This window comes from Mastigoproctus giganteus, chromosome 10, assembly GCF_048544385.1.
Source record: "Mastigoproctus giganteus isolate SK-2022 chromosome 10, ASM4854438v1, whole genome shotgun sequence".
Lineage (NCBI taxonomy): Eukaryota > Metazoa > Arthropoda > Arachnida > Uropygi > Thelyphonidae > Mastigoproctus > Mastigoproctus giganteus.
In genome coordinates this window covers 132,025,780-132,048,814 of record NC_143584.1, presented here as the reverse complement: position 1 = coordinate 132,048,814, position 23,035 = coordinate 132,025,780, and the positions used below count along the sequence as shown (strand labels likewise).

Sequence of the window (23,035 nt, the reverse complement as noted above, 5' to 3'; positions counted from 1 at the left end):
TTGAATGCTTAAAATATGCTGTGTTTTTGAATGCTTAAAATATGCTGTGTTTTTGAATGCTTAAAATATGCTGTGTTTTTGAATGCTTAAAATATGCTGTTTTTTTTCACCTTTTATACAACATTAAACCAAATTATAAGCATAAAATATAAAGATGAAGCTATTAGTCTTTCGTTTTTTTAGTTTAAAAATCCATTAAATGTGTGAAAGTTAAACTATGTGCATATATATATGTATTTCTGCTTATTACATGTATGCATAGTGTAAAATAATATGCATATATTAGATACTCCAAATCACTTCCATTTTGAATTTTCTCAATTAATTTTAAAATTGGCACATTGAAATAGATGCAAAATTTGAATATTATGCATATTGCTAACTCTGCACCAAATGATTGCTGCTGCTTTCCATGCTTATTATTCAAAAATATTACATAAATAAAAATATTTCAAAAATATATGTAGCTTATAACCTTTGGAGCCATTAGTAATTGCTAGATCATGTGGGAGAGTTTAACACATAAATTTATTAAACTTGAACTGGAACCAAACACAATTCTAAACTTTGTATAATTAATAGAAGTTAGTTGCCCTTGATAACTTACATTAAATGACCATTGCCTTATACAAAGTGATAATCATCTCCTTGTCTCTGCTAGCAAAATTCCTATATATCATTGACAAAACTCCATGGCCTGCTCTGGCAGCATTTTCTGCACTGCTCACAGAACTTTATTACTGACTGCACAATAACCCCAAGATATTTTTCATTCTCCACCTCCCTGAGTGTAGTACCACACAGTTGATACAAAGGGTACTAGGAAAGTTTTGCAATATGACGCAACAATGAATCACAGGAAGCTGCTTGTTGCTGCATGTTGAGACATATTCATACGTGCATAGTAGCCGCCGCGCCAAGTCGATGGGCTCAGTTATTCATTAGTAGTGAGAGTGTAAAGTGCTTGCGATGGCATCGTGGTCACGAAATGAGATAAGGACAGTTTTGCGGTATAATTTCGTGCGTGGTTTAACCCCATAGACCAGTGCTTAGAAGAAATGACTCTTGCACTAGATGATGACTGTCCACATCGTACAACGATATTCAGGTGGTATAGAGAATTCCAAAGGGGAAATTTCACTCTGGAGGATTCTGAGAGGCCGGGAAGGCCACGAACGTCAGTTACGGAGGAAAACATTACTGCTGTGAGGAAAATGCTTGACGAAAACAGGCGAGTGACCTACCAACAGACAGAGGATACTTTGGGCCTAAATGCACCAGCAATTCGTTTGATTCTGCAAGATCATTTGCACGTGAAGAAACTTTGTTCTCTCTGGGTGCCGCATCAACTGACTGAAGAGCAGATGACACGACGTGTGACTTGGTGCCGGGAGATGTTAAAAAAGTTTGATAAGGGACAATCTTGGTATGTGAACAACATCGTGACAGGTGACGAGACTTGGCTGTACTATTACGATCTGCCGACCAAGGCTCAAAACAAAGTTTGGGTCTTTGATGATGACGACACACCCGTAATTGTCAGAAAATCCCGATCTGTAAAGAAGAAAATGATAGCTGTATTTTTCAAATCGAGTGGAATTGTGGAACGTGTCGTTTTGGACACGCAGAAGACAGTCACAGCTAAGTGGTATACTGAACAATGCCTGCCTAAAGTCATTGGATCTATGAAGAACCTGCGGCCAAAGTCAAGAATGGACACCTGGTACCTCCATCACGATAATGCTGCAGCTCACCGCGCCAAAGCCTGCACCGAATATTTGACCACGACAGGACTGAAACTTCTCGAGCACCCTCCCTACAGGCCAGACCTTGCTCCCTGCGACTTTGCACTGTTCCCGCATGTGAAAATGAAGCTAAAAGGGAGGCGGTTTTCCAGTGATGAGGACCTTCTACGGGCTTGGGACAACAAGTGTGCTTTACTCCCTAGTGAAACTTGGCAGAACTGGTTTAAAGATTGGTTTCGGAGGATGGAGAGGTGTATTGAATGTAGAGGAAATTACTTTGAAAAAATTAAATAAACAAAGCTGTATTGCAAAACTTTCCTAGTACCCTTTGTATGTTTCTCTTGGTTTACTGCTAACCATATGCAGTGCTTTGCATTTGTCCATGTTAAACTTCAGTTGCCACTTCTCAGCATCCCTAAGATTTCTAGATCCCATTGCAGTAGCATACTGCCTTTACTGTCATTAACAACCCTGCCAACCTTTTTGTCATCTGCAAACTTGGACACTAAGCCCGATATACCTTCATCGATATCATTGATAAATACACAAAACAGCAATAGGCTCTGTACCAAACCCTGGGGGACTCCACTAATAGCATTATTCCATGTAGAGCAGTGTCCATTTATTGCCACTCTCTGCTGTCTCCCAGTCAACCATCCCTTTATCCATTGTAGCAACTTACCCTTAATGCCATACCTCTCCAATTTGTACAGCAGTTTTCCATGTGCAACAGTATCAAAAGCTTTTCTGAAATCCAAGTATATGATATCAAAATTAATTTTTGCATCCAGTTCCTTTGTGACCACGTCGTAGCATCCAATCAAATTGGTCAGATAAGACTTCCCATTAACAAACCCATGCCGTGTCTGAACTATTACTGCAGTCTTGTCTGGATGATTCTGTGTCACCTCTTTAACCAGTGACTCCATTATTTTCCTCAGAAAGAAGTTAAACTAACAGGTCTATAATTATTTGTGTCACCCTTTGCTGCACCACCTTTGTTAATTGGGGACACATTTGCACAGCTCCAGTCCATGGGGACCTCCCCTGACTCTAAGGATGCTCTCATAATTATGGCTAAGGGTTTGCTTACTTCCCTTGCTTTCTCTGCACCTCCGTAGCCAGGTGGGAAGGAGCAGCAGCGCACAGCACACGCTTCTTGATTAGACCGGGGTTCGAGCCCATCACCACCAAATACGGAGGATGCGGAAAGGTCGGGGAATGACCACCGCATATCCCGGAGCAATATGGCCTCATAATGAAGACCTCATAAAGGTAAAGTGCAGCCATTATCAACCCACTGCAGGATGGAAGCCTCCTCAACAATTCATGCTGAGAGAAATGGACCGTAATCTGCCACGCTGGTCCAGTGCAGGTTAGCAGATCGACCGTATTCAGCAGTCAGGGGCTTGAACTCAGGTCTACTCAAAGAGCGTGTGCTACTGCACTCCCGCTCCTGGCCATTCGGCTATGGAGGCCTCATACTAGATTGTAAATTGTATGAATCGCACTTGGACATTCACAAAACAATTGAAATATGTAAGATGATGTGTCAAGACAACATTGATGTTGACCCTGACAAAGCATGTGGTAATGATCTACATAGCCTTGTAATGTGACTGCGAGAAGACCTCTTTTGTAAAATTTTCACAATTATCCAAACAGTGAGATGAATGAGTATCTAAAGCTGAACCGACTCAGCACAATTGCAAAATGCAAAAACTTGATGACCAATGAACACTTCTGCAACCTAATAAGAATGACCAATGACAAGCAAAAGATTCTACTCATACATGTAATTTGGAGTCTGTCATCTCCCAATTGCAAACCGATTCACATATTCTTGGCTGGACCAGCTGGTTGCAGAAAAACGTTTATGATTTGCCTCTTGGTGGAAATAGAAACCACTTCAGTAATACAGATAGGTACTGTAACGCCTACATTACATGCACTTCAACTGGTAAGGCTGAAGCGCATGTAATGTAATGATGTGCTCAGAGCTGGCATAAACCAGCTCTGAGCACACCCAAGGTCTTTGAGGCTGTTGCAGACATTCTCTCAGATATGCCAGACAAGCTGAGTTTGCTACGTGGGAGTCTAAAACGCCGATGGAACTGATATTCAGGTGACACTCAAGTAAAGTGGACCCAATTTCGGCAAAGTCCAGACGGTCTGTGACAGCCAACTTCTGTGCTTGTACCTTCACGAAGGTGGGATTGTTAGAAATCCTGGATATAATCCCAATGTGCAAGCATTCTGTGGGTGGCCACCCACGTGTGCACCAACATAAGCAGTGGTCGAGGTGTGGTGCCCACACCACACAGAGGAATGCTGCCCTTCTGTGTTACCAGGCAAGGCTAGGTGGTGAATGGCTCTCATCAACCTGTTCAATACCACCACTTTGCTTATTGGAGGCTTGAAGTGGTGGAATCAATGTTTAGTCACCAAAGCGAAGTTCCGATCAACCCTTCGCCATTTCTTCCATCATGTAGCATGATTGATATCTTTTGAGATTATGATGAAGACCATGGCGAGATCCAAACTGTCGTACATTTCGAGGGTACAGCTCTTAAACGGTGTTCGCAGGCCAGCCACTAGTTAGTACACCAAACCGAACCTATTGGTAATTCTCTAGGAGGCTTCCGGATCAGGGCGCCTCCGTAGCCAGGTGGGCAGGAGCAGCAGTGCATAGCACATGCTTCTTGATTAGACCGGGGTTCGGACCCGTGACCACCAAGTACGGAGGATGCGGAAAGGTCAGGAAATGACCACCGCATATCTCCAGAGCAATATGGCCTTAGTTGTTAATGCTCCTAAAAACCAAATAACAATAACAACAATAACTTCCGGATCAGCTAGTGTATAACCTTGCTACTTCTACTCTGCCAGATAGTGATTGGAGGGAGTCCAAGTAGTGTGTATGAGGGGTATCCAGGCCACGTTATGTCAAGGATCTGGGTATATTCTTACCATGCATACACCATATTCAAAAATTTCATTACTTCATACAGCATGTCCCCACCCCACACTTTTTCTTAGTATTGAATACGCCATGCATAGTAAAACTAATAGAGCAAACTTATCTGCGAAAAGATCTAAACCTCCCAAACATTTCACAAATATATGTGGTCTCAGTTCTAATCTCAATGATGTCCATTTCCACTTGTAGTCTGCCAAACCTCATGTCCTTTTTCTACCAGAATCTCAGTTATCAGTTGATTCAACCTCTGCTCATCTCAGTTGCCCAATTATTCGCTGTATTATTCCTTTCACATCAAAGGTGCAATTATTAATGACCTTACACAGATTGTTCATTTACATACCAGAATAACTGATAATTCTATCCATACAGCCAACACACATGAACTTTTTCTCACAAACAACCCTTCTAAGTACAAGGTCAAAGTGAGTGGGCCTTTAGGCACTTGAGATCACAACTTGGTGATTGTCTCTTCTCCAATGGAGACTTTATCTCATGGCTATTCCCAACCTCGTGTTGTTTGGCCTTACAAGAATGCAAAATGGGATGACATACGAGATTTCTTTTCTTCTTTTCCTTGGTTGGATTACTGTTTCAAAACTTCTAATGTCAACGTTTGCTCAGATCGTGTCAGTGAAATTATTCTTGCAGGAATGGAATCCTTTATCCCATACTCCACTTTAAAATCTCATCCTTTATCTAAACCATAGGTTCCCAAACTTTTTGGGGCCACTGCCCACTTTGCAAGACAAATTTTGTAACGCCCCATTATAACAGTTTTCTGTGTTCAAACCGTTTGATATTTTTGACGTAAATAGCAACTAATGATACATTACTGCTTATGCCGTTAAATTATTGAAAAAGTAGTGGCCAATATGTGCTTCATCTTGAACACAGTTATTGCTATTCCGATTTTGATGAAACATAGCCCATATGTAAAGATTGTGAAGTGTATGCTCGAATAACATTATGCACAATTTGATACAATGGTTTAAATATGAAAATTCGGAATACATATTAAGAGATTGCAAATGCATTAGTAAGAATCTTATTGTAATAATTAAAAGACCATCAAATATATTACAAAATTGTTTATTTCGAACTTATAAAGTAAAAATACAAAGCAAAAATAACAAATTAATGTGAAGTTTCATACAATCGTTTAAATATGAAAATTCGGAATACATATTAGGAGATTGTATTACATTAGTAAGAATCTTATTGTAATAATTAAAACACCATCAAATGTATTAGAAAATTGTTTATTTTGAACTTACAAAGTAAAAATACAAAGAAAAAATAAATTAGTGTGAAGAATGAGCCTGATGCATTTTGAAAAGTTTGTTAATATCGGGTTCAACTTTCATTAAAAACAGTCGTAAATCGCCACACTCAGTTATATGCAATCAGTTCCTTTTCTTAAATAGTAAATTCGCTACAGCACTAAACTCACACTCAGCCAAATAAGAAGATGGAAATGCAATTAAAAATTCCTGCACTATTTCCTATAATCCAGGGTACAGTGTCAGGTATTGATTTCTGAAACCAGAACTCTTGGTATCCACTTTTGAATTTTATTTTTAGTTCTTCATTTGTTGTGAGTTCTATGAGTTCCTCTTCTAAATTTGATGATCCTGATGTGTTTACATGTGAGAAAGGATCTAGAACCCAATATGGTATATTCATGTTTAGAATATCCTTGAATCGCTCATTCAAATCAGCATGGAGAACCTCCAAGTGTTGGCAGTATGTAAGTAAATCTTCCTTTTCGAGAGACACTGCTGATAAATTTGAAAAGTGGCTATATTCCCCTCGGCCTGGATTCCGCTTGAACAGAAGAAGTTTCCCCACAAAAGCAGCAATAACGTTTTTTGTTTTAATTAAATTCCATTCATCACTTTGTAATTGTAGATTGACTTCATTAAATATTCTATAGAGGTCTGTCAAATAACCAATGTCATTTTTGGATGTAATCAGGTTGGCCCGTAATCTGTCATTTCTGTTTTCTAGGAACCCTAGTACTGAATCAAACAAATTGTAAAATCGATTCAGACAAATACCTTTTGAAAGCCAACGAACTTCTGTGTGAAGCAGCAAATGATTGAAATCTTCATCGTTTTCACAACAAAGTTGGCTAAATAATCTGTCACTCAGTGAATTACTTCTAATCTTGTTGACTGCTCTAATAACGTAATGGAACGACGTATGCAGGCATTCACTTAAATTCTTCGCAACCAAATGTTGACGATGAAGAACACAATGTATAGCGAGTACATTTGGTACTGCTTGTTTCAAATGCGCTATGAAACCCTTGTGGTGCCCTGTCATTGCTGAAGCACCATCAGTAGCAGCAGACAAAATATTACGAATGGGAATGTCTTTCTCTTGAAAAAACTTATCCATGGTATTAAATATAGATTCTTCCTTTGTATCCGCTTCCAAATTTTTAGCAAATAATAATTCTTGACAAACTTTTTCTTCTTTTACGAATCGTACATATGATAAGAGTAGTGCTTCATTATTTGGGAGAGTTGATTCATCGAGTTGAATGGAAAATTGGCATGTCTTCAAATAATCACACAATGATTTTTCAACGTCTTCAGCCATTTCATCGATTCTTCTTTGCACTGAATTATTGCTCAAAGGAATTTTCCTGATGATATCTGACGCTGGCTTATAAAGCACAGTGTTTGTTACTTCTTTTACTGCCTGCAAGATTAATTCCTCACCAATTTGTGTGTGTGTGTGTGTGTATGGTATTCCCGCTTTTGCAATTAATAATGAAATATTATAAGAAGCTTGTAATCTGTCATTATCTTGTTTAGTGGACGACGCAAAACGTTTTGATATAGTTGGACATTTAAAATATTTTTCTTCTAGTACTTGAAAATAGGACAAATCTTTATCCTTTTCGTCAGCATGCATTTTAGTCAAATGCTCTTGTAGCCTAGAAGGCTTCATTGCTTCATTTGAAAATACTTTTTGGCAAATCAAACACATAGGTAATAATTGGTTCGTAGGAGACTGATTAAAGCCATATTTCAAATACTCAATACTGTACTGTCGACATTTCTTCTTAGATTCAGACATAATGAAGTAATAAAATTTGCAACAATATTCACAAAATAAAAGATTTAATTTACACTTTGTATGACGGCACTTATCTGTCACACTTTCGACTGATGATTGTAATAAAACTTTTTCCTAAACAGCAAAAATGTATGATCACATATCGATTTATGAATTATTACTTCGGCAAAACGGCCTTGGAAGCTTTGAAGATGAAACGCACTACGGCATTAGTTTAAAATTCGCACCTAATCTGTCTCAAATCAACAGACGCGGAGATATAAATGACTGGTCAAGCTTACGTCATTAGCGTTACCAAGATGATCCATGGAGAAAATAAAACTGTAAACAATTTTCGTGGAAAACAAACAGTTGGGCATCATTACTTGCGAACAATATTTTGCATTGTCGCTCTGTCGCAACATTTTGCTTTTACTGCTTTTCGTAATTGTTGTATGAAAGAATTGCAATGAATTGGTTTTGAAAAACAAAAATATCGCATTTCCTTTCTTCAGTATATTGTATCTACTAACAAAAAATATAGAAAATTCATCTATTGGGAGCCATACTGGAAACGGAAGGAAAAAAAAAAAACAACTGTCGTAAAACTGATCACTACAATGCGCATTTCATAAAAAAAAAAAAGTTCACTTTATTGTAATTGTTTCTAGAGTACTAAATCGGAACAGCAGTTTCATGGATGTATATTTGATCTTATGAACTTTCAAGAAAATATTTCTATTCATAGCTGCGTTATAAACTTTGAAAACTGATGTCGAAGGAACTTTGCATGCATCTTACCTAGTGTGCAAACGAAAAAAAAAAAAAAAATATATATATATATATATATATATATATATATATATATATATGTGTGCTAAGAGTAACGGATTGTTTTATATGCATTTGATACCATTAAAAAATTTGAGGGAAAAATTGAATTTTCATTATCACACACACACACCCGAAAAATTCACCATAAAGTGTCATATGTTTGCTTGCTTGAATTCCATTTTGAGCTGCAAATGTAATTTCACTTCTCTTGCACTGACAGCTGCTGTTTGCCGAATGAAGGAAAACGGGGTTCATTTTCCTGAAATTTCCACTTCCTTTCATTTTCCTTTTCCTGAAATTTCCACTTACTTTCATTCACTTGGGGAAAAAAAACTCCTTAGGGGAGGGAGTTCACCCTTTCTAGTCCGACCGTAAGGGAAAGAGACAGAGAGAAAGAAATGAAAATACTCTTTTGGTAGGAGGAAGGCCAGGAGATTGTCAAAGGTCCACAAGTATAACTTTCATCACAGATGCTGAAGTTCTAGTAAGTCAGTTTCATTGCGGATTCAAAAGTATTTCTTTATTGCATTCAGTTTCACAACAGATGCTAAAGTTCTAATAAGTCAACTTCATCGTAGGATGCCTAAGTTCAGATTAGTCCAATTTTTGTTGGTGTGCATTTGATAAAAAACCCTCTTTGCTTTGTTGTAACTGTTTTTCGGAACAATATTTTGCAATAATCCCCCTGGAAATATTAGCCAGTGAACTGCATTATACATTTCAAACATCGCCGTATAGCTTGTCCTTGAATATAAATGACTACAGTTACTTTCCTTTGAGTGACCGCCTTGTACAGTTGTGGACACTTCCTTCCAGTCAGTAAAATCATCAGTAGTCGTCCTTTATTGTACCTAAAGTAATTCGTTATGTTGGGGCAAACGGTTTTTCCTCCTAATTGAAGTAGCACTTTCAAATTTTGCCCAAGTCGATTATCTGCACATATTGAAAATTAGAAGGACAGTAAAAGAGTTGATAATTGGTGCCATTGGTGGGCAGCATTCAGACTAACAAATTTTCTGTTTATACTCCAGGATGACCACACAGTCAGAGATCCCGAAATAGAGAGAGAGAGAGAATACAAGAAACCGCATCGCATTTAGCAGTCACCGACTTGATTGTGTGAAATTGCTCGCCAAAAACCACAGCAAAGCAAGAGAAGTGATGGGAAGAAAATCTATTTTTCAGCGGTGTTTATCTGTTTATTGCAGTTCAGAACAGCATTATGACCGTGGATAGTGAATTTATTCGGCTTCTGTACTAAAACAGAATTTCTCCCTTTGCGATGACATCAAAGCGTAACAAGCAAATATCTTCTAAGAATACTTTTTGAGCAGCCGTTAGTTGCAATCTGTTAGCGTTGTACTGTTAGAAAATATTGAAGTTTTGTGAAGAATACACATTTCAAGAAACAATCCGTTTTTCATAGCAAATGATTTTTTTTTCTTCTTTTACACACCAGTTTTCGAAGTTTATAACGCAGGTACAAATACAAATATTTTCTCGAAATTTCGTTAGAAGATCAAACCCAGGAAACTGCTGTTCCGATATTGTTTACTAAAAACAATTACATTAAAGCAAACTTTTTTTTTATCAAATGCACATTGCAGTGTTATCAGTTTTATACCACTTTTTTTCGTTTCTAAAAGATGAATTTCCCTGATTTTCTGTACGTAGGAGCAATACACATTGAAGAAAAGAAACACGATCTGTTCGCCTTTCAAAAACAGTTGTTGCTACTGTTTCGCTTTATTGCTTCTTATGTCAACTCACAGTAGCTCACGTTGTCGTGTTTCAAAGGCCCTAGACTAATTATGGTGGGTTTAAAAAAATAACAGAAAAAGGCCTAAAAAAATACACACTTTTGTTATTTGCATGAAATTCAATAGAAGGTTTTGAAAATTGAAGTGGGAAAATCGAAGAAAACAGTTCTGGCTTCACCTATAGCGAATTTCAGCTGTGTCCATAGAGTAAAATTTATAGAATTTATTAGTTGACCTTTGAACTGGGTCCACTGAACCCGAGGAGATAAAAATACGGATAAGGAGCCACCGACCCCTAGACCGCCTGAACGCCCCCAATTGCTTCTGAACCCACTATCGCCCCCCCTAGAAGGCTTCAGTGCCCACTCGGGGGGGGGGGGGGTACCACCCACTTTGGGAACCTATGATCTAAACCTTGGTTTTCCAATAAATGTGCTAAGGCTGTTCAAGAGAAGAATGTTGCATATCGTGATTGGCTTGTTTCTAATTCTCTGGTTTCATTTTCTGCCTACACCAAAGTTCGCATCAATTGTGAAGCAGTTATTAATCAGTCCAAACTAGATTTTGAACACGCTAAGATTAGAAAACTTGCTTCTTGCCCTAACGGTAGCTGAGCATTCTAGTTTCTTGCCAAAGCTATTGGCTGCATCTTTCTCCCATCTCTGCTTCCACCTCTGTCAAAACTAGATGGTTCTATTGTCACTTCAGCCAATGGTAAAGCTTATCTGCTAGCATCGCATTTTTCTTCCAACTCATGTATTAATGATCTTAGTAATACACCCCCCCCACCATCCCAGCATGCTTCATTCAATGCCTCTTGTGGTCTTCCTTCAAAAGGATGTCCGAAGGATTTTGACAAGTCTTGATAATAAGAAAGCTCCAGGCCCTGATGATATTTCTCCACTTGTTCTAAAAACCTGTGCTCCTGAACTTACTCCTGTTCTTTGCTGCCTTTTTTCACTTTCTTATTCCAAAGGTGTTTTTCCTTCTGTTTGGAAATTTGCTTATATCTATCCAGTTGTCGTCCCATTGCAATTACTTTTACTCTTTCTAAAGTAATCGAGAAATCAATTAACCGCCAACTTTTAAACTACCTAGAAACCTTCCGTCTGATCAACGGTCGCCAGTATGGATTCCATCAGTATCGATCCACTAGTGATATCCTGGCTTATGTTACCCATTTATGGACAAATTCAATGGAAAAGTTTTGTTGCAACACAAGCAGTTGCTATTAACATCTCAAAGGCTTTCGATCGTGTTCTTGTAAACCAGATTCCATCTTATGGTTTGCCAACTGTTTTTTGTAAATGGTTATCCAGTTTTCTCTGTGGTCACTCACTGAGGGTGATGATGATGGCTCTCTGTCTTCTACCCTCTCCATAAATGCTGGTGTCCCCCAAGGTTCAGTTTTTCCCACACTCTTTCCCTCTTGTGTAGACCTTCTTCCATTGACCGAAAATCCTATTCATAGTTTTGCTGATGGTAGCACATTGCTTTCCACTTCCCAGTTTGAGAAACCTCATCCTGCTCAATCAGCTTCAACTTCTCAAATATCTGATACCAATTCCTTTAGGTAATTCTCCAGTGGGCCAAAGACAACTTATCAGTCCTTGATTTCAATCCTTCGAAAATTCAGATTCTTTTTGTCTCGCAAAAAGGATTCTTCTGCTCCTATGCTTTCTTTGGTGACACTCCGATTTCTAGGCAAGATGATATCTCTTTTGAGGATTACCCTAACTTCTAATCTCTCTCTCTTGGAACACAAGCATGTTACAAATATTGCTCTCTTCTGCATCTAAAAAACTTGGTTTTCTCTTTTGCTCTTGGCATTACTTTTCTTCCAAACGGATGTTCACACAAATCTTCCCTACCGTGGAATATTGTTCCCACATCTGGGGTGGTGTCTTTAAAACCTCTCTCAGGCTTCTAGATTCCATTCAGAATAGGGCAGTTAGGTGAATTAATGACTCATCTCTAACATCTCTCTCCACCCTTTGACTCATAGATATACTGTTTCTGCTGCATGCCTTTTCTACTGATACTTCCATGGGCACTGTTCTTCTGAATTGCCTTCTATGGTTCCTGCTCTATCTTTGAAAACAGTCCGAACACATGGTGCCACAAGCCAACATCCATTTACTGTCCAACTTCAAACTAACAGAAAGAACCAACTTTTCATCTTCCTCGTTTATTCATTCAACCGCCGTTTTCTGAAACAAACTTCCTTCATAAGTATTTCCTGAAAATTACAGTCTACAGAAGTTCAAGTCAAATGTCTTCTTTCGTCTTCTCAACCTCCAACCCATGCATGGTACCAAGTATTATAGGTTCTAATACCTCTCATGTTTGTGATTTTCATTTAAAAAAAAATAAATAATATCCTACATCATCACTGCCCGCAAGATATGCATTTCTCTGATTACTGAAAGGATTCTATCATGGGCGGCAATATATAGCCCAAAGCCACCTAAGTTGTACGCCCTGAATCATAAACATTTTTACGCCTCCAGCTCTGAGAACATCCAAGATGACCTCTCATGATCCTTTGGCGATCTCCTCTCTCAACTTCGTTTTTATTTGTTATGGAACAGAAATTATGTCAAAATAATGTAATTTCCGTATTGCATAATCATGACAAAATGATTTTACTACTGTCCACAATTTAGTAGTTGCCGCCAAAGATGTTTACACATAAAAAAAAAAAAAAAAAAGAATAAGAAAGAAAAATTGTCAAATTGAAAGTAACTTGTTCTCAGTGCAGGCATTGGAAAGGTAGCTGTACAGGCTATGACATTGGGTATCATCTTCTACCTGAAAGATGTGGGATCCTTTCAATAAATTGTTGGGTGCTCTATGTTGATAATGTACCTGTTATGTTCGGTCTTAAAACTGGAATAGCAAGACTTTAAAAAGAGGAGATTGAGCACGTGGTGATAATAAGCTTTCCTTGTAATCTTATTAATCTCTGTGCTTATGAAAATGAATACTTAGTGGAAATTTACCACTATCTAAAATGATTTTGAAGCATTTGTGTACACAGTGGCTATCTTTGGTCAAATTTGGAACTATCATGAAAGAACAGTGGCAGAGTTTGACAAATATGTTTAAAGCCACAGGGGCTCATATCTGGTGAGTATGGGCTTGACACACCCAGGGACTTGAGCTGGATATCATCATTTTTCTCTTTCTTGGTGATTCTCTCTCTCAGGGTAATTCATAATTTTTTTTTTTTTTTTTTTTTTACTAGTCCGGCCTAAGCCTCAGGTTTCCTTGCACCATATAACTCTGCTAATAATAATAATAATAAGCAGAAGACTACATACCAAGTGGCTGGAACAATTCCCAGATATTCAGGTCAGCGAATAGCAGACCAGAGAAGGACCATCACGAAGAACCTGATAGCTCCTGCAATCAAATACAAAGGATAAAGAATATGGAACCAGAGGAAGAAGAGTAAGAAGAAATACAACCCACAGCAGCTGAAGAGGAATCAGACTAGGCCATGATATCCAGAATAGAGGAAGGGTGGAAGAAGGCCCTGACAGAATTCGAAGGAATGGACCCCACAAAGACTCACGTGATACCGAAGCAGAGGCTAAATAGAACTTTGTGTAGAGTCACAGACCATCTGAATCAGCACATAATACTGCATTACCTCAACAGCAATGGTGCAACCCTGGAGGCCATCCATGCAGCTTTGTATTGTGCTGCAATAGCAGCCACGAGGATTAACGGGAGAGAAGCAAGAGACCAGCAGCAGAAGAACTGAGAACAGAAGGAACCATCAGCTTGGAAAAGAAGACTTCAGCGGAAGATAGAAGAATTTAGAGTCAAGATAGGCAAATTGACACAGTACCAATGAGGCAATAGGAGTAAGAAATTAACTGGAAAACTGAACAGCATCCTCAAGAGAGACAGCGTCCACAGCAAACATGAGACAAAAAAATCAGAGAATAGGAGCGTATTTGGACACGTTGAAGCAGAACCTCATTGCACTCAGCAAGAGACTATGCCAATACAATGAGAGCTCCAAGAGGAAAATAAACAACCGAATATTAGATGAGAACCAAAGAGGCTTCTACAGGAATCTCGGAGAAGATGGGAAAGAAGGGAACGGGCCACCCGAGAAGAAGATGATTGAGGAGTTCTGGGGAAATATATGGAGCAGGGATGTAGGACATAACAGCCGAGTGCACTGGATAGAACTAGAAGCAAAAAAATCAAGGATATACAAGAAATGACAGGGTGGGAGTTTCGGAAAGGAGAAGTAAAACAGACTATCAAGAACTCTCACATCTGGTGAACTCCAGGAATAGATAACGTCCACAACTACTGGTACAAGAAGCTCACTTGCACACACAAGTACCTGGCAGAGCAGTTCACCCGAATGATAAGACACCCAGATATAATCGAAGTTTCTCACTCAAGCAATCACATATCTAAAGACAATTATATCTAAAGTAATTACTATCTAAAGTAATTATAGAAGATACAACAAACCCGGCAAAATATAGGCCAATCACCTGCCTCCCAACAATGCACAAGATCCTGACCAGCTGCATAACCAGGAAGATATCAGACCACTTGGAGAGCAAGAACATAATGGCCGAACAGCAGAAAGGATGCAAGCGACTGAGTAAAGGATGCAAAGAGCAATTAACCATAGATGCTGCGGTTATGGAGCAAGCCTACAAGAAGCACCGCAACGTATACCCTACATCGATTACCGCAAGGCCTTCGACTCCATGCCTAATAGCTGGCTAATACAGGCGCTGAAGATAGTAGGAGTGTGCTATAGGCCTAATGACTCTGATGAGTATAATAAGAAACTGTACAAGGAAATAGAGTGGGCCAGTAAATCAGAGAGTCTTATAATGGGGGATTTTAATTTCCCAGATATTGACTGGAATTTGTGGGTTGGTCACTCACACACACTAGCAAGGCTTTTGTGATTTTATTGGATGATTGTTTTCTACATCAGCATGTTCGGGAGGCAACTAGAGGGAGTAATACTCTTGATTTGATTATCAGTAGTGATTCTTCATGCATTAAGAATCTGCAGATAGAGGAACCACTAGGTGGCAGTGATCACAGTGTGCTGAAGTGGGATTTACTCAAAGAGGTAACTACCATCAGGGATAAAGGGAAGGGTTATTGCTTTCATAAAGGCGACTACGATGGTCTGAGACAGTATTTAAATTATATACAGTGGGACCAACTGATGATGTTACCAACAGCAAATTCAAAATGGGAAGCATTCAAAGAACTTATCCTGGAAGCTACTAAGCTTTACATACCAACTAAGAAATATTGTTCAAGGTTTAGGCCTAAATGGATGTCAGATAAACTAATGAGACATATGGCAGAGAAGAAAAATGCATGGGATACATATATAATTAACACGTGACACAGAAGCCTATGATAGATATAAGTTGATCTGTAACCAAGTTACAAAGGAGGTTAGGCAGGCAAAGGCAGATTACGAGAAATCTTTGGCAAGGGATGCAAAGAAAAGCAGCAAAGAGTTCTTTACTTATGTAAACTCTAGCAGGAAGAGGATGAATCAGATTGGTCCACTTGATATCGATGGGTCAACTGTTGATGATCCTGCTCAGGTAGCTAACAAACTGAATGAATATTTTGCATCGACATTCACACATGAGGAGTTATTCAGCGAGGGGAATGCCAGATGTGTATTCAACTCTGGCAGTAAGCTAGAGAATCTTGTAATAACTGAGAGTAAAGTGGAGGAGAAATTGTTGAAGATAAATACAAGAAAGGCACCTGGGGTGGATGGGATCTATACAGTTATATTAAAGCAGACAGCAAAGGAAGTAAGCAAACCCTTAGCCATAATTATGAGAGCTTCTTTGGACTCAGGGGAGGTACCCATGGACTGGAGAAGTGCAAATGTGACCCCAATTCACAAAGGAGGATCAAAGGGCGACACAAGTATTTATAGACTGAGTTTAACTTCTGTTCTAGGAAAAGTAATGGAGGCACTGGTTAAAGAAGCAGTGCAGGGTCATCTAGACAAGACTTCAGTTATAGCTCAGACACAGCATGGTTTTGTTAAGGGGAAGTCTTGCCTGACCAATTTGATTGGATACTATGATGCAGTCACAAAAGAACTGGATGCAGGGAATAACTTTGATATTATATACTTGGATCTTAGAAAGGATTTTGTTGCACATAGAAGACTGCTGCTCAAATTGGAGCAGCGTGGCATTGGAGGCAAATTGCTGCTATGGATAAAGGGGTGGTTGAGGGGGAGAAGACAGAGAGTGGTAATCAATGGACACTGCTCATCGTGGACTAATGTTATTAGTGGAGTCCCTCAGGGTTCAGTGGTCCATTATTGTTTTCTGTATTTATAAATAATATTGATGATGGTATATCAAGCTTAATGTCCATGTTTGCAGAAGATACAAAGGTTGGCAGGGTTGTTAAGGACACTACTGACGCTATGCTGCTGCAACAGGATCTATAAAAGTTGAGCAGATGGGCTGAGAGGTGGCAAATTAAGTTGAACATTGACAGTTGTAAAGTACTACATACGGGAAACAGCAACCCCAGAGCAACGTATCAACTCTGTGGTACTACACTAACAGTGGTAGAGAATGAAAGGGACCTGGGGGTAATTGTGCAGGCAGATATGAAGTTCTCTGAGCAGTGCAGACAGGCTGCAAGAGTAGCTCATGGTGTCTTATCAATGATATACAGGAATTTTTCTAGCAGGTATAAGGAGGTGATTATTCCCTTGTATAAGGCAATGCTCAGGCCACACCTGGAGTACTGTATACAGGTCTAGAGGCCTCATTTCAAGAAGGAAGTAGTGCTGCTGGAACGAGTACAGAGAAGGGCAACAAGATTAGTGAATGGAACAAAGGGTTGCTCTTATGAAGAAAGGCTTAAGTTTTGCAAATTTCAGTGTCTGGAGACTAGGCACCGGCAAGATGATCTGATAGAGGTGTATAAATCCTTGAATGGCTTGAGCATGCTCAATGCTGATGGGATTCTGCCTCTTGCTCAGAATAATTACCGATGAGGGCATAAATTCAAATTGAGGAAAGGCAGATGTAGGATTTGCGGAAATTTGCCTTTAGCCAGCGGGTAGTTGGTTGGTGAAACAAACTTCCATCCCTTGTTGTGGAAGTTGAAAGCCTAAATAAATAAATTTAAGGCTCAGCTGGACAGGTATTTCGAACGAACAGAGAGTGAAGTGGAAGTTTTTCTTTTTTTTTTTTTTTTTTGGTTGTTGCTGCTGCATAAGCTTGCTTTCTTGCATCATATGCCTCTACTTATGCTAATCCGATAGTGACAAACTTCCTAGAAGAAACGATGGCGAAATGGAGTACAACCATTAAGGTCGAAAACAACACACAACCAAGCCAATTCCCATCAGGAGAGGAATCTTTCAGGGAGATGCCCTGAGCCCATTGTGGTTCTGTCTAGCACTTACCCACTATCTACCATGCTCAACAGTAGCAAGTATGGATATAACCTCAAAGAAGGAAGGAAGAACCCTCACCCACCTGATGTACATGGATGACATCAAGGTCTACGCGGGGAACCGAGAAGCACCTCCAGCAACTACTCCACCGAAGAATTCAGCAATGATAGTAGGATGAAATTTGGCCTAGACAAATGAAGACGCACGGATTGCACCATGGAAAATTAGTCAAGCGAAATTACCAGCTGAAGACTAGTAAAGAGATTGAAGCCATGGCAGAGGGAGAGGCCTACAAATACTTGGTGATGATGCAGGCTCAGCAGTTACAGCACAAGCAAATTAAGGCCTGCCTGACCAAAAAGTACCATCAGAGGCTCAGAAACCTGCTGAAAGCAAAGCTGAACAGAGGGAACACAGTTTAAGCCATAAACACCCGTGCAGTCCCAGTACTAACATACTCCTTCAGGGTCATAGATTGGACTAACACTGAGCTGGAGGATATCACGAGAAAGACAAGGACAATGATGACCAAGAGCCGCCTACAGTACCCGAGATCTACTGTGCAGAGACTGACAATTGCCTGGGAAGGAGGAGGAAAGGGCCTGATTTCATTGAGCAACAGAATATAGTGATAGTTAACCTGAAGGATTGCTTCCCGAAACACACAGTAGCACTCCCATTGTGCTGCTGTGTGTTTCAGGATTAAGATAATCAATTAAGATAAATTAAGATAAATTAAGATAGACAAGCGGTATACCCCACTCTACCTAAGCGAGGAGTCTTCCCCCAAGCAGGAGGTATAAACGAAGCTAGAAAGATGGGCAAAGAAGATACTCCATGGCAAACACTACAATGATCTCCATCAAGAACACATAGATAAAACTGCTTCCAATGCATGGCTCACGAGCGGGATGCTCTTCCCCGAGATTTAAGGATTCATGCTCTCCATCCAAGACTAGGTATTCAACACCAGAAATTATAGAAAATACATCGCCAAGGAGCCCAGAGTGTCCAATGATACATGAAGACAATGCCACCTGGCCTCAGAAATAATCCAACACATCACAGCTGGGTGCAAGGTGATCACCCAGACTGAGTACAATCATAGACACGACCAGGTAGCAAGGATAATACTTCAGAAGCTAGCGAGGAAATACCAGTGGACCAAAGAAAGTGTACCATACTACAAGTACAAACTACAGGCAGTACTAGAGACCCCAACCCACAACCTGTATTTGAACTGCGCCATAATAACAGATAGAACAGTCCTGCACAACAGACCGGACATAACCCTTATGGACAAGAAGGAAAAGACTACCTGTCTGATTGACATAGCGGTACCCAACACTGGCAATACTGGGGATAAAATCAAGAAGTACACGAACCTAAGACAGGAGATCAAAGATATGTGGTATATGGAACAAGTAACGGCCATCCTGATCATCATGTCTAACACAGGTATGGTGCCAAAGACCCTACATAACCACCTAGCAGCAATAGGTCTCCCAGCAAACACCTACAAGGAACTCCAGAAAGTCACAATCCTGAACAATTGTAGGATAGTCAGAAAGTTCCTCGACCAACAGTAACACCAGACATAACAAAAACCACCCTATGTACTTTGTAGCAATACCCGTCACAAGGTGGAACCTCCCAATCAGGGAGAAATAATATAATAATAATAATAAAGAAGAGTTTAGATATTATGCGAAAAGTAGTACAAGCACTTTTTCAGAGTTACCAAACTGAAAAGTAAAAAGTGATCAGTATTGAGTGGCATTGACTCACTGTCAAATTCAGTTCATGGTCCAAAAGTTTTGAAAGAAAACAAATTGAAGAAAAGATGACTTCCTAAGCAGCAAGCAAGCTGATAATTCTAGCCATGTTATCCTTATTCATGCAGAAAGTCTGTTCATATTCCTCTTTTCTGGCTTGAATAAAGCAGTTTGTTTGTTATGCCAACATTTTAAAATCCAAACATCACTCTTTAGTTCAAGATACCTCACATCCATGCACTGATTTTATTATCCCTAATTATGTGGAAGAATGTTATATTCAAATTTATTTTAGCAAGAAATCTTCCACTTCCATTTTGGAAATTAATTACCATAGCAGGCTAAACCAAAAGTGTGATTCTGATTTATTTATATTAATTTGCACTGCCAAGTTCATGGAGAGTCGAAAAAAAAAAAGGAATAGATTCTACTCTATTGTCAGTGATACTTTATGGCTGCTTCTATAAGAACTTAACTTTTCAGCAGTGATGTTTTAATAAATACTGCAGCAGTTGAAATTTCATCAGTTGGTAGTGCATTTTTTCAAATTTTGTAATTTTTTGCAGATAAGTTTCCAGTAAATTTGGAAAAGTATTGTAGACAAGTTTCTAGTAAAATATCAATCTTTAAAGTTAAAGAAATGGATGAAGTAATATATGTTTTGTAGCATCAGTTTTGTCATTTAGAATTTGCATATAACATTCTTCAACATAATTAGGAATAATAAACTCAGTGCAACAGATGTGCTGTACCTTGAATTTAAGAGCAGTGTTTGGATTTTCCTTTTAAATGTTGGCATAACATTTAACAGGAAGAATATCATCAGCAATTCATGGGATTCTTCCTTTTAATGATAGGAAAATTAGCATCAGCATTACTAGTGGCATCATATGCCAGTAATAATACTGATGCTAATTTTCAGTGTGAGAACCTACCATATGCCAGTATGAAAGAAGAAAGTATTGATGTACAGTGGTCATTGGTTGGGGACCTAACAAGTGCACAAATGAAAAAACTTGAAACAAATTAAACCAAGTCATGCTTGTCATTTGACAGTTTCTCCTTGGAGTGCCGAGTATGAGAGAATGTTCAGCCAGTTTAGATAAACAAAAACTGAATTCAGCCCTTTTCTTTCTAGCGAAGTTTTGGAAATGCTTCTTATGTTTGAGTCTAGACAATAGGGTCATTGTTATTAAAAAAAAAAGTGTCTCAGTGTTTTCAAGAGAACAGCCGTATCTTTCTTGAAGCAATCGAAATTGGTTAATCGCTAACAGAAAATCCAAACTAAAATGCAAGGACAATAAAATATCTGGTAATCTAATGTTTGAAAGCATGCTGTACTTGGTAACAGTACTTTGTATTTTAATATGAAATATATATATCTTTTCCAGTGAAATTTAATTTCTAATGCCGTGTGGACTGCAAATCATCCCCTGCTTTTTGTAAAAAAATTTCTTCTTTTTGCCCAGAAGCCAGCTGTTTTCCTCATACTTACAATGGCCTGGCCTCCAGGATTTTGAAAGTCAAAAATTTGCAGCTGTGACATAACCTTATGTTATTATATAGGTCAGAAATTTATTATTTCTTCTTACGAAAATGAGACTACCGTTAGTACAGAAATTTCTGGTTCTGTAAATTTAACTTTATTCTTCTTTTCTAATTTAGATGAATGTGTCTTATTATTAAAAATATGATCCATCTTCTTCCGAAGTTAATCTCAAATGAATTGTTTTGTTTGGAGACTTGGAATAAAAATAAAACTCCTAGCATACAATCACTGAAGTGAATTAGAGGAAAAAAGTAATTAATAGTCATGCAGTTCATTATTTCTTTGTTGACATTATTTGCATCTTGTCAATATCCATTGCTCTCAAAAAAACTGAAAAGTAAATTGGCTTCACAGAGAAAGTACGAAACAAGCTTTATTTTGCTATTATTGCAGGATATTTTTTCAAAATGAAATGCAAGAATTAGTGCTTTAAGTAATAGTAATAGTATTCACCATGTAGTGCAAGGAAGCCACAGGCTTTTACTGCACTGGGAAGAAAAAAAAAAATTATATGCTTCCCTCCTCGCACATTAAGTATCCAGTAGATCTTTGAATTTACTCAAACTGTCAACCTCAACTACCTGTGAGAGCAACTTGTTCCAGCAACTTGCTGACTAAAAGAAAACTTCCTACAATTTAATCTAAACCTCAAGCCCTGTAATTTGAATTGATGATCCCTAGTTCTGGAATTCTTTAGAACAGCGAGAATTCCACCTTTATTCATTTTACTAATCCCGCTCAAGCCTTATAAACCTTGATCAAGTCACCTCTGAGGAGCCTGGTTGCCAAGCTCTGTAGCCCACATAATTGGAGACTTTCCTCATGCAGTTGTCATCCTGCCAATCTCACCATTTGAGTTGCCCATCTCTGGACCCTTTCAAGAAGCTCAGTGTCTTTTTTTTCAAATGAGGTCTCCATACTTTAACACAGTATTCCACATGTGGTCTTACAATTGTTTTATACAGTGGGATTATGATATCTCTACATCATAACATTCTATAAATCATTGATAGGACACTTGAGCTTACATGGCTGCCTGTTTGTAGTGTTCAGAAAACTTCATATCTGCCCATATTGCAACTTTCAGATCCCTTTCCTCCTCCACTGTTTTTAATTCAACCCCACCAAGTGTATAGTTTATTTGTGAGTTGCTATTCCCAAGTTTAATTCTGGTTTTTAAGACCTTGCATTTAGCAGCATTAAAACATAGCTGCCACTTCTCTGATCATCTTTGGGTCTGTTCTGTCATCCTGAAGGTGCTCTGTTTGGCACTGATCATTAACGACTCTGCCAATCTTTACGTCATCTGCAAATTTTGACATTACACCTTTCGTCGATGTTGCTTACAAAAATCAGAAACAACAATGATCCAAGAACTGATCCTTGAGAGAACCCTACTCCTGGCCTTACACCAATCTGAAGAATATCCATTTATCTCAACCCTCAGCCTTCTGTCCTGCAGCCTCCCGGTAATCCGTCTTAGAATCTTACCAGTAATCCCAACCTGTTCAAACTTATACAGCAACCTCTCATGAGGAACCAAGTTAAATGCTTTGCTAAAATCTAAATAAACTACATTGAAATTATTCCTTAAATTCAGCTCACAAGAAACTGTGTCAAAATAATCTATTAAGTTATTTAAGCTTGATTTACCATTAACAAAACCATGTTATGTGTCCTTCAGATATCTATCAAAATGATCCTGGATTGCATTCTTAATTGCGGCGTCTAAGATTCTTCCTACCACTGAAATCAGACTAACCGGTCTAGAGTTAACAAATTCACTCTTATATCCTCTTTTATGTGTTGGTGATACCCTGGCACTTCTCCAATCCAAAGAAATCTCCACCAAGTCCAAAAATGCCCTCAT

General features: G+C 38.8%; 1 protein-coding gene across 6 annotated transcripts in view; it reads left to right on the top strand.

Moving 5' to 3' along the window:
• The window catches only part of LOC150079291 (intermembrane lipid transfer protein VPS13D-like), a 1,618,665-nt gene that overhangs the window by 1,174,187 nt on the left and 421,443 nt on the right, over positions 1-23,035 (top strand). The window lies entirely within an intron of this gene.